Source organism: Buteo buteo, chromosome Z (genome assembly GCF_964188355.1).
Source record: "Buteo buteo chromosome Z, bButBut1.hap1.1, whole genome shotgun sequence".
NCBI lineage: Eukaryota > Metazoa > Chordata > Aves > Accipitriformes > Accipitridae > Buteo > Buteo buteo.
Window position 1 is genome coordinate 28,830,168 of NC_134204.1, and position 12,076 is coordinate 28,842,243.

The following is a 12,076-nucleotide window of genomic DNA, read 5'->3' on the forward strand; positions in this document are numbered from 1 at the left end:
ACACCGACCTGCTCCCGCCGCCGGATGGAGGGACGGACGAACGACACCGACCTGCTCCCGCCGCCGCCGCCGCCCGCTGTACTCCGAGCAGACTGAGTCACGGCGAATTCGTGATCTGGCCCGAAGAGCCGCCTCGCGTCTTCTTGGGTTCTAGCGCCGGCCACGCCCCCGCCCGCCCGGGCCGCCTCGGGCCCACCGCCGCCGCCGTCAGCTTTTCCCCGGTGCGTCCCACAGCGCCAGAAGCCTGGGGGCGACAAAAGGCGGGCTCCTCAGTCCCGGCCGGGCGGGAAACGGGGCGCTTCCCCCTCCGCCACCCACCCGAGCAGGGGGAAGTGAACCTCCAGCAGCCGCGAGGAGCGAAGCGGCACCGCGGCCCCGGCCCGGGCCTCCTGGCCCAGCTGCGGCCGCGCACCCGCAGCGCCTGGCAGCGGGCGGCTAGGCTGCCGCCCAGGGAGGAGAAGCGGAGGTGCCAGGAGTCGGGAACGGGGTACCTGCGCTGCCGCCTGCTGTGCTTTTCTGTGGTTTGGTGGAGTGCTGAGCGGGCCTCGGGAGTTCTCCAGATGGAATAGGACCGACTACGCAAGGAGGGGCGGGGGGGCCGAAACTCAAAAGGAACCACTTTGAACACCTACTGTACCTTAGCCTCAGCCCCAAAATACACCAGGGTCAAAATTAGCGATTTAGATACATACATACATACATATGTGTGTGTGTGTATATATATATAAAAATACATATGCATTACATACATTTTTATATGTATAAAAACTTTTTTTATATATTACACATGTGCTAATGGGCAAAATAAGAACACATGCTGCTTAAAACTGGTCTAAAATATGAAAATGAAAACCACTGATTCCTTGGCTTTTTATGATCTTGCTTTCAGCCACTGTGTTTGTGAGCATCTCGCTTGACTACATGAAAACTAGTTTCACTTTTTGCTGCTTCTGCTGCAGCACAGAACTCGGTATGAGTGCTGCACACCACAACCTTAACAACTGCTCAGAGGCACTGAGGACAGGGAACGTTAGTGATTCCTAATGGTGCATCCCACGTAATTTACTGTGTGGCTCTTCACCTCACATCCCCAACACTTTGACAGGCAGCTGTCCAGTCTCAGGTGCCAAAAAGTGTCCTGAGCCAAATCTCCTTCTATTACTATCAGCCACCATTCTTGAAGGAGACAAAATTAGTCTCCAGCAAAAGGAGCCATAACAGGCAACAAGACAGGCAGTGCACTTATAGTATCTACATATCTGGATAATGAGGACAGTGAAAGAGGGTACTTGGTGAATCAGGAAAGCATGCACACTGGAATAAGAAGCAGGACACAGCTGAATAGCAGAGAAGTATGCAGCACGGCACGCAAGAGAACAAAACCAATGGAGAGAACAGAAACAGCTTATAAAAAAAACACCACACAATAAATGGGACATGTTTCTTAAGCTCTTCCATTTAAGCAATTGCTGTAGTTATCATAGGGTTGTTTGGGAGACAGGCTACTAAAGCAGTGCACCTCTTCAGAGCTTATCCCACTGAAATGTCTACAAGATGGAGTCCATAAGGTGGGTGCGTAAAGGCATGCCACCAGTTACTAGGAAAGGATGGGCACAAGATTTTTATGACCAGGGTGGATCTCCAGTAGTTCCCCTCTAGTACAGGAAAGTCTCAAAACAAAGGATGTGGACCCAGGCCATTAAAACTGATCTTCGTGGCTCGTGGTGTATGGGCAGGAGAGCTCTCCACGGTGATGCTTGCACAGCTGGAGCAGATGAAAGCTGAGGTCCAACAAATCAAGGAAGCGCTAATTGGGCCTCATTCCCCTAACCACTGCCTTAGCAGGAAGGTTGTAGAAACTTGATTATCTCTGAGACTTCCGGCCCACTGTCAAGTTTGTTTGAAATTAATTAAAGCTTCAGAAGTTACTTTTCAGAAATTATGACACAAGGATTACGTTTGTCTAATTTTGCCAGGAAACTAACGGTGCTAGACAAAAATAACATTAAATATGGGAAACAAGGGAAGAGACCAGAAAGGAAGGATGAGAGACAGAACAGGAAAAAGCAGGAAGAGAAGCAGGCCATGGATCTATAACTAAGAAAAACATAGGTTTCCCTTCCATGAACATGACCAGAATTATTAAATCTTGGTAAGAACTTTCTGCAGTGGAAAGGAGAGAAAAAGGCCTACAAATTGGAGTATGAATGGGAGTCACTACAATTAGTGGGGAAATCTAAATGCTTTAGATAATCACCCTCCCAGATAGGTTCCTCCTTACGTTCCACACAGGATCCTTTGCCACTGGGAAGTACTCAAAGCAAGTATCTCATCTTGCTGGATACCTTCTCTTCTTGATCATTACCTTTAAGTTTTTCTTACCTATCTCTAATCCTTTATGTTCCGTAAAGAAGCAGGAGAGGGGAAAATACTTAACTAAGCCAAGAAAAAGAATTCCGATTGAAAGCAAAGAACATTATAGAAAAAATGAGAAAATTGTTTCTTTCTGAATCCTTTGCCTCTTTGTTTTCTACTACCTGTTTCTCTCAAGCAAAAATCTCATGTAGAAAGGAATTCAGAATCAATGTTAGGTGAAGTACCAGGCAGAGGCATGAAACCTACCATTCAAAACATAAGATGGCCTGGTTCATCCCACTCAATCAGTATAATGCACCAAAAATAAATTTGAAATGCTTCACCTATATATGTTAAGGAGACAAAAGTTCACTGAAGACAGGAACCTTGCACAAATGCTGAGGCTAACCTTTGATTTCTCTATTATCTAAGCTTCAGACTTCATGTACTAGCCACAATCCACTGGTATCACAACAATGTGTAATATTAAAAAAAAATAATCCCCCCCCCCCGCAAACACTAATCTATATCTTTCATTTCTCTTTCCACAAAGCTTGCTGTGTTCTACTCCAGTATCCACAAAAAGCCCAGAAGCAAATTTTTTATCTTTGGTTTTGTTGTCGATACTATCTTCCCTTTCTCTCTCAGAATGTCACATTAGATTTGTCGTACCAGGAAACAAAAGGAATGGCTGGCTACACTATGTAGTATGGCTAACTCATTCAAAATCCAGTAGTGAGACCAGTAGCTCTGAATGCATGAGGCAGGCTTCAATTCTTGCTTCTTCCTAGGATGATGAACCCAATCTTTTTTTCTGGAAAATGTCCTTACCACCACATTTGAATGTACTTGGTGGTAAGTCTTTTAGTCTCTCCCGTTCCTTTCCATTATGTTATAAAAAGATATTAACAGGAACTTGGATTAGGAACTGCTTTCTCATCAGCAACCTGTATAATAATTGACAGTTAATACCTAAGAGACAAATGTAGACAGCACAAATAGGAGATTCATAACAGAATACACTCCCCACCCATCCAGTAGTTTCAGTGAACTGAAAAGAGAAATAGACTGGTGCAAATTTCTCCCCACAACCAGCCAGAAAAGAGATCTGCACTACTGGTCCCATCCCTCAAATGCCATAGCCTCCAAGCTGTACCTTTGGGAAGTACAACTTCTTGCTGCTAGTGGTTTTGAAACTAGTTTCTAATAAAAATTAATTCTCAAATTTGTCCTAATTTCAGAATTGTTAGACAGTTTCAGCCACTTTACCGTTTAAAAATTTTTCCCAGTCTTTAGTTTTACTACATTGGTAATATTAGGGTTTGGTTTTTTTCTTTTAGAGAGAATTCTAAGGAGCTACCTTCTTGTCACAAAATTCAGGCACTGCTACCTGTGAAAATGGTATTTAATAATGGGAATCAATCATTCAATCCATTGCTAAAATCCAGGCTTCCAAGTTTCCATGCAGACTGCCTATAGTGTCTCTCTGTACCTCTGTGTAGATAAGGTTTGTATGCACAGAGAAAATAACTGATATTCCATAATAGCTTCCTGTGTAAACCCTCTTATTTCAGGCTAAGAGAGATCTTTGGATTAAGCTAAGCAGAAAAAAAGCTCTCATAACACAGAATAAATGTGTCTCTGCAAAGGACCTCATGCAGAATAGCTACTGCTATATTATTTTGCGATGCCGTCTGCCTACAGATGTGCCCTAAGGTTTCACTTAAAAAAAATACTGGTAGTCCTCACAACCAGCATATCAAAGGAGAATCCATTCTAAAACATTTAGTGCAGTCTTCCTGAGTTCAGCCATATGATACAAGATGAATATTTATTACACAATCATTTGAATAGGTTTTAGAAGAAGATAGTTTGACCCTGTGAAGCACCAGAGAGGTTACTGAGGAAACAGATGGAAAGACAGTCTGAAAGGATTTTCTGTCCATGGCTAAAATGTCTATGAAATTAATTCTGTACTTTTCCACAGCTGATTGGTTATTATGATAGAAGAATTGTTTTAAACAGACATCTGAGGAAACGTTAGAAAAATATTTTTAAGATGGGATCTCAATGTTACTTTATATTTGTGGAAAGTCATCTAGAAGCATCAACCAGAAGAGGCTGTAAGCTTACTACTTTCTGGCTCATGCAACAGTAACTAATTTCACTGTTGCCATTGCAATTCTGTTGAACATAGGACTTCATGGTAAGATTTACACAAATAGTATTAAGTTCCCATATGTAGGAGTGGAATCTCTTTCCAGTAACTAAGGACACAAAAACATTTTTTAAGAGTTCTTTGATGTCTGAGCATGACAAAAGGCTAACTAAGACCAAGAGGAAATCCACCTAAGAGAAGGTAAGACAAATCCAACATGATGCAATGTACAATGGTAAACCTTGGACTAAAGTAAAAACTTCTGTGGAATGTACCAAACTAAGAATTTGCTTCATCAGTAGGGTTAAGATTATCTTAAAACAATCTTTTATTCTTCTATCTACGGATAGAATTTCTACCTGTAATGAACAATTTGATAGCAACATTCAAAGCAGCAAAAGAATGGGCCTTCAGATAATATAATTTCAGATTTGGGTACAGCTAATTGACCTTCATTTCCTGCTGTCATTCATTCCCTGTGGCTGGTAGGTCTAGGATTAGAATGAGAAGCCGAAGAAACTAAGATAAATTATGTTAGCTTCCTACCCTCTTGAGACCATTCTAGCTATAATTGGTTTTGTCTTATGTTGCGTAGCATATTAGAAATCATGTATGTGTACAATTGATCCCATAGTACAGCACCTCTTAATGAAGCTGAACTCAAATTTGCTGGAACACTGGACATTCCAATATTGAAGGCAAATAAATCTGTAATGCGATTTGCTCTCCATGGAATATCAGCTTGACAATGGACTTTTTCTGAGAGTACCCACAGTTATGATAATGTACCTGCTCAGGAAATCTGCTACACTGTTGCCTCTGAGAAAGGGAGAGCTCTTCTGCCTCATCATCGTTGTAGCATCACCATCCACAATTTCAGGGTTTCTTTTCCTAAAGGTGAAAAGCAGTACTTCTTTTTGTAGATAATGTCTGTAAAAGCCTGCACTGTGGAACCCCATTGAGCACATGAAATAGTATGCATGATAACCTGACAGCCTGTAATTCCACTCTTCTGACAGAAGTATGTTCCTTCTTTATTTCATGAATACGTCTGCTCCTCACGCATCCAATGAGCATAGAGGAAAGAGTACAGCAATATAGTTTCCGTATATATGAAGGTGCAAAACCACCACACCATTGCAGTTAAAATGGATGCCAGGCCACAGCATGCACTAACATTTGATGTTTTGTAGAACAATTAATTAAGACTTAATGCAAATTAGGTTTACAAACATCAACACATAGCACAGGCTTATATGTACAAATCAGAACTGAAAACCAAGTCTATTGCTGTTGTTGGGTTCAATTAGATACATTACATTGTCAGCTGCAGAGACAAAAACCTGTTAAGCTTTCACCAATTTGGAAATCATCAGGAGTGGTTTGAATTCTACTTTGATAGGATGAAACATTGTTCTTACAATTCATTAAAAGTCCAGCTGACTGAACAAGCGCCAGACACTGTGCAAAGATCTCGGGATTTAAAATGCCCTTGGTCAACTAATCTTCTGGGCAACGATACATTTGGATACATCATGTCTTCAAATTTGCTCTTATTTCAATTCCACAGCTAGAGGTACCAAGTGGAAAGATACTGTGTCGCTAATGATTTTTCCCACTGTAAACACACATGCTAGACACTTAAATCGCAGTACACGTTCTTAATGCTGGCAGTCATAAAACAATCTGAAACTGAATGAAAGGCTGTTTGAGAAAATCATCACCTCCTGAATTTGTGACAGAAGATATCAGATCTATCAGATGAAGTTTAAAATAGTAAAACCCTCCCCCTCTCTCGTCCTTTTTTTTTCTCCTCCAGGACACAAGCGTCTTTCTCCAAATTCTAAGACTACTTTACTTGGCTCTCCTACATGAAGCATATGAATCTCGGTAATTGCCTAACATGAGAGATTTTTGAAGGCACAGGAAATAAATATTAACCAGGGACTGGAAGGTGAAAGTGGAATGCTCTGCCCTGGGTAACAGGCCCTTCTCACTACCATAACGGGCTAAATCTATTCTGAGGGGCTAAGTGGGTATTCAAAGGCAGGAGTCATTCCTGAGGGTCCAGAGTCTTGTTTAAATCTTTATTGTCAAATTTCATGTCTGTAATTCAGCATGTGGTTTTGCCAGCTTAAAAACCTTTCAAGCAAGATTAGTGTCAGGTGCATATGAACCCTATTCAACTCCCTGTTTAAGTATACAGTAAGGTTTCCTTCTCTTAGCTGTAGGAGGTAAAGCAGCTGGTGTTTGCTGTAGGATTTTGGTTGAACTTAAGTTTCTGTAACTGACGATTCAGGCTGCCCCAAGACAGAGATAAAACCAAAATGGTACATAACTTTTGAATCTGTTCCTCATTAATAGATCAGAACTGAGATTTTTGAAAATATCTGAGAAAAGTAGCAGATATAATTTAAAAATGAAGTTATGGCTGAAAAAAAGCCACATTCATGGATGAGAATGATACAAGACTGTGAGAAAAGAGATGTGGTCCCTGAAATTCTAGCATTTACTTTCGTTCAGTCATGCACTCATCCTTGTCAGCTGAAAGAGACTAGTAAAAACAAAGAAACTAACAGATGAGAGACTCCTATCTCCTCTTACTGCATGTTTGAGAAAGTGGTCCTAGCTTCTGCAAAACTCAGAAAGTCATAGAATGAGAGACTCCACAGTGCCTGTTCCTCTAACAATGGCTCAGCCATGACAGACAGGCCTTTGTGGGAGGCCTGGTGCATCAGCACATGGTAAACATCTCTCTCTCTTCTTTTTCAGAAACGTTCAGAGAGGAAGCCATCTCCTGCTCCGACAATAAGGAAGAAGTACACACAACAAATGCAGAGGAGAGTATACCTCATCATGGGGTAGTGCCAAATTTGGGGGAGTTCTTGGCCCTGAAAAGAGTGCATCACTTCTTTAAAATTAAGTAATTCACAATTATTAAAAAAACCTTAATCTAAGTAATGACCATCTGTTTTTAAGCTAACTTTGAAAAATCTGCACCATGATGAACCACAATACACCATCAGTTCTCTAACTATAGTCAATACATACTTTAATAAACCGACCAGTTTTAATGCAAAATATGTATAAATCACTTGTATATCCCCATAAACCAGTTCAAATGCTTTTTTGTACAACACCATCTTCACAATCATAAATAATAATTATGCAGTAGAAACATCTTGGTATATTTTACATTAAAATGAAAAAATTAGGAATCTCATTAAATAAGAAACAGAACATGTAAAGGTACTGAGGCCCTTTTGCTAGTAGAAAGAAGTAACAAATACAGGACAAATGGTGTATTTATTTGCAAGTATGTTTTGATGCATAAATGAGATGGGAATGATCTATTGAAGAAAAGAAAAGCTAAAAATGTAAAGCAAAATTAAAACCAAATATGCAAAATTAAACCTTTTGGTCTTCTGATTTAAATTATTAAAATTAGTTATTTTACACTGTTTAGATCAGACCACTGTCTTTTCATAGGATGCACCAGCACCAACTGTAAAGAAATGAGTAAAAAGGATGTCTCAAAAAACTGAGGAGTCTCCTCCGGTCAAAACTCGTCAGGCAGTATTAGGAATTCAGTATAGTGGTCAAGGCAAAAATGATACTGGGAGCACCAAGAACTGATTAGTCAGGATTCGGTTTTATTTTTACTTCTTGGCAAAATATCTCGCACCCAGGATGCACAGAATTTAGAAATGCACACTCACCTACTTTCCTCCCCCTTTTTTTCTGAATACTCAATGTTCATTAAAACATTCACACAGAAAACGCATTAAGACACGCAACTATCAGTGACACTACCACTGTCAGATCTGCCATTGGTGGCAACACCAGTACTTTGGTGATACTTGCAGTATTGACAGTAATACTGTAGGCTAAACCATCATCACTGGTCATCATAACAGAAGGCTACTGTATTGTTCCCTGGATGGCTGATGAATTTCCTTACTGCAGTAAGTGGCTTATCTAAGGTCCTGAAGATGCTGTTGCTGCAAGGAAGTGACGGTATTTGGGTTTATATTAGTCCCTGTGAGACTCCAGTGAGCTGGCATCTGTCCTGCATAGGGACTAATGGGAGTCATCTATTAATTGGTAGGGACACAAATGGAAAAAGACTTAAAATTAACTTCAGACAGGAAAGTGGAATTCAATCTTTTACCCTGTGAGTACAGTTGTTTGGCCTTCTCTAATCTCTGATGTCAGATAAATATTCTGATATTACATCCTCCTGGAAAAGAGTGAGCAAGTAATTACTGATCTGGAATGGAGCTCCCTCCAAAAGAGACAAAGCTGTGCATGTAGTCGTCAATGGGGGGAATTAACTGCTCCAATCATACACATAAACAGAAGGAATGGTGCTCTAACCACCTTAATCAAAGAAGCAAAACTCTTAAGGTAAATAAGCAAATGGGACTTACTTGATCTTACTGAGACCGCTAAGGAATGACTGCAGACATTCCTTGTCTTTCAAGCCTCAGATGAAGAAAAGCATAAAAAAGAATGAAGAGTAAAGGTAGAAGACAGACACAGACACCCCCCTGCCACCTCCAAATTGTTCCTATATATATATACACAGTGGAATTTGCAGACACATTTAAAACAATGTTTTTGCCTCTTCTGAACATCAGTATTTTTTAGATGGCAAATAATAATATGAGTTGAATTTATTATGGCTTAATATAAAAAACAGTATGATCCAAGCACTTCAGCATCAACCCAGCAGGAATTATGTGAGACAGACAAAAGAACAGAGAAATACCTTTAGAAATTAAAACAGTATTAAAAACTCCGTTAGAAAATTTCCAGTTTTCATCTGACCAGAACAATAACATTCACTAGATAATCTGGTAAGGAAAACATCATAATCTTAGCAGTGAAGACTATTTCAATTAATAGATGCACACTGAATATGTAATACAAATGGCTGTTTCAATGGAAGAATGCTTCAGCTTTTTCAGTTTAAGTGTATTCAGTCATATTGTAAATGCTCTTGGATATGACATCTGAAGATGAGATTTAAGAGAAATCTTGGACTTTGAATTAAAAAGATATTCAAGTAGCTGCAGCTTGAAGCCAACAGACATCACATTCAGAAGAAAGCCTATATAGTTCTTCTACACAGATCTTCATGGCCCTTTCTAGCAATGCGTGTTCAGAGATCACTGAATAATTCCAGGTAGACAGGTGGATTTACACTGGCTGGTTGAAGAAAGGCACAAATACAGGAAGTAATTAAAAAAGTAATGTATAATGATATAATTCTTAGTGTATTCTTTCATTTCTACCCTTGTTTTTTCAAAAAGCATTCTCATAACTGTATCTGTAAGACCAGCTTTGAAGCACTATTGAACCACTGTAAAGAAAGTTGCAAGTGAGTCTGAATGCAAGCAATGCACCTAACCTAAAGCTTGCATGCTGAAGTGGCTACATTACTCTTTCTACACAGATAAAGACTGTTGTGGTGTGGATGAATGATAAGGGTAGATGAATGATCAGGTAAAATTCCTTGGGGAGTTAATGCAGCCTTAGCCAAAAATGATAGACATTGAAAGTGCTACCAGTCCCCTTAGCAATTTATTTTACCTCTTTCTAGCTCAAATGCAGCATTTCATACCCAAAGAAGAAATATTAGAAACCAAAAATTAAATTAAAAGTACATTATACATTCAGGTTAGAAAAAACAGATAGACTTAAGGAATCTGAACATGTAAAAATTCAATTTGATGAGGAATTTCATTGTCATTCTTACTTGAGTTTTAAGTTTTCTATATTTTAGGCATTTAAATACTTCACTGTTGGTTTGTGAAGAGTATCAGAATGGTATTTGAATCAGAGATTAGCTGCTGTGATTACATGTTAGTCTAAATAGGTACATATGTAAAGTAATTCCCTTAAAACGCTACTAGTAACACAACCAATACAAACCAAATATTTCAAGGTTTTTAAAGGTTTGGTTTTCTTTTTCCCTTGCCCAAAGGTAAAGGAAATTTCTTTAGTGGAAAAATTTAAAATAATTCAATTTACCTTAAAGGCACAGGTCATTTAATAACTTTAAGGCCATTTTAATACATTATTAATAAAAACTTGTTGCAAATATCTTCACCAAACCCACTAAATAAATTTGCTGGCATTCTACATATTATCTTTTTCTTAAAATAGTAATGTAACCACTACTTGAAATGTAAAGCTATGAAGAGTTGAAAATACAGTCACAGTTTAAACTGTCTATAGACAAGAAAATAAATTAATGTCTCAGTCCTATATATCAGTTCTGATACATTATCATGATGCAGAATCCGGGCTTTTTTTCCTGCTAGTTACTTTATGGTCTTCACCTTGAGGGTCGATTTACTGACCTACAGCATGCTTTCTCGCATGCTGCCCTCAAAAAAAACCAATGCAAAAGATATTACAAGATACTTTCTGCCCTTTCTCACAATTCATGTGGAAATTCTCCTTTGGTGCAGTGTTCATAGATGTCTTAAGTCTCTCTCATAGTTCTCGTTCTCCCTGTATCTGCTTACTGTAGAACATTTACCTTTTGTTTTGTAATTCAGTTGTAAGCTGTATGCAGAAGAGACTGTTATTTTGTTACACTTGCCTAATGTGTTAGAGCCTTAATTTACATGTGGAGTGCAAATATTAACTGTATTATATTATATTAAATTGCAAAAAGATTTGGGCTATTTTCTGCATAACATGGTAGCCACTTTTTTCTTTTTTTTTTTTAATTTCTTTCAAATTATTTTAAATAACAAAACTGAGTATTTAACAATGTACTAGCTTTAAAATGGTGTCTCACATAAAATTAAAAAAATACATTTGTAAAACTCGGTCCTACCACCACAACATACCAATACCAATAGTGTTAAAGCCACTCAGCATGGATAAGACCAATACTGAATTTAAATATTTTTTCAGGATTTCAAAATTGAACTTAAGTCTAACTGAGGAAAGCAGTTTTCTCTAATACCCACTTACTGAAACGTGTAGATAGGACAGCTAAACTTCACTCAAGTAAAAAGATACATTTGCTTGCCTTCATTCAGATCTTCCTAGATGCAAGGCTGAAGTAATTCACCTATACAATACTGTCACAACAGTGTCATGAATTTTATTATCTTAAATTGACATAACCTTCTGGAGGACCCAAGGATTAAATTGCAATGAAAACATTACACTATATGTGATGACTTTGTCATATTTCCTCTGAACTTGAGGCACCTCTTGTAAGCTCCACAGAAGATGCTATAAGGCATCTTTGTGCTGGTTTTGGCTGGGATGGAGTTCACTTTCTTCATACTAGCTAGTATGGGGCTATGTTGTGGATTTGTGCTGGGAACAGTGTTGATAATATGTTTTACTTACTGCTGAGCAGTGCTTACACAGAGTCAAGGCCTTTTCTGCTTCTCACCCCACCCCACCAGTGAGCAGGCTTGGGGGGGCACAAGAAGTTGGGAGGGGACACAGCTGGGAAATTCCATACCACATGGCATCACGCTCAGCATATACAGCTGGGGGAAGAAGGAGGAAGAGAGGGACATTTGGAGA

The 12,076-nt window shown here is 39.2% G+C and overlaps 1 protein-coding gene and 1 long non-coding RNA gene across 6 annotated transcripts in view; one reads left to right on the forward strand and one right to left on the reverse strand.

Annotated features, from left to right (window-relative positions):
• TNPO1 (transportin 1) overlaps positions 1-655 on the reverse strand; it is a 56,215-nt gene extending 55,560 nt beyond the window's left edge. The window contains exon 1 of one of the 5 annotated variants that reach the window (XR_012649028.1): positions 9-655. The gene's annotated coding sequence lies outside the window, so the exon portion shown is untranslated. The remainder of the gene's footprint in view (positions 1-8) is intronic. The other 4 variants (XM_075020877.1, XM_075020880.1, XM_075020878.1 and 1 more) reach the window with 4 other exon arrangements.
• LOC142027186 (uncharacterized) lies at positions 82-8,398 on the forward strand. Its single transcript, XR_012649029.1, has 3 exons — positions 82-221; positions 6,333-6,403; positions 7,286-8,398. It is a non-coding gene; the product is annotated as an uncharacterized LOC142027186 (long non-coding RNA).
• Positions 8,399-12,076: the final 3,678 nt, after the last annotated feature.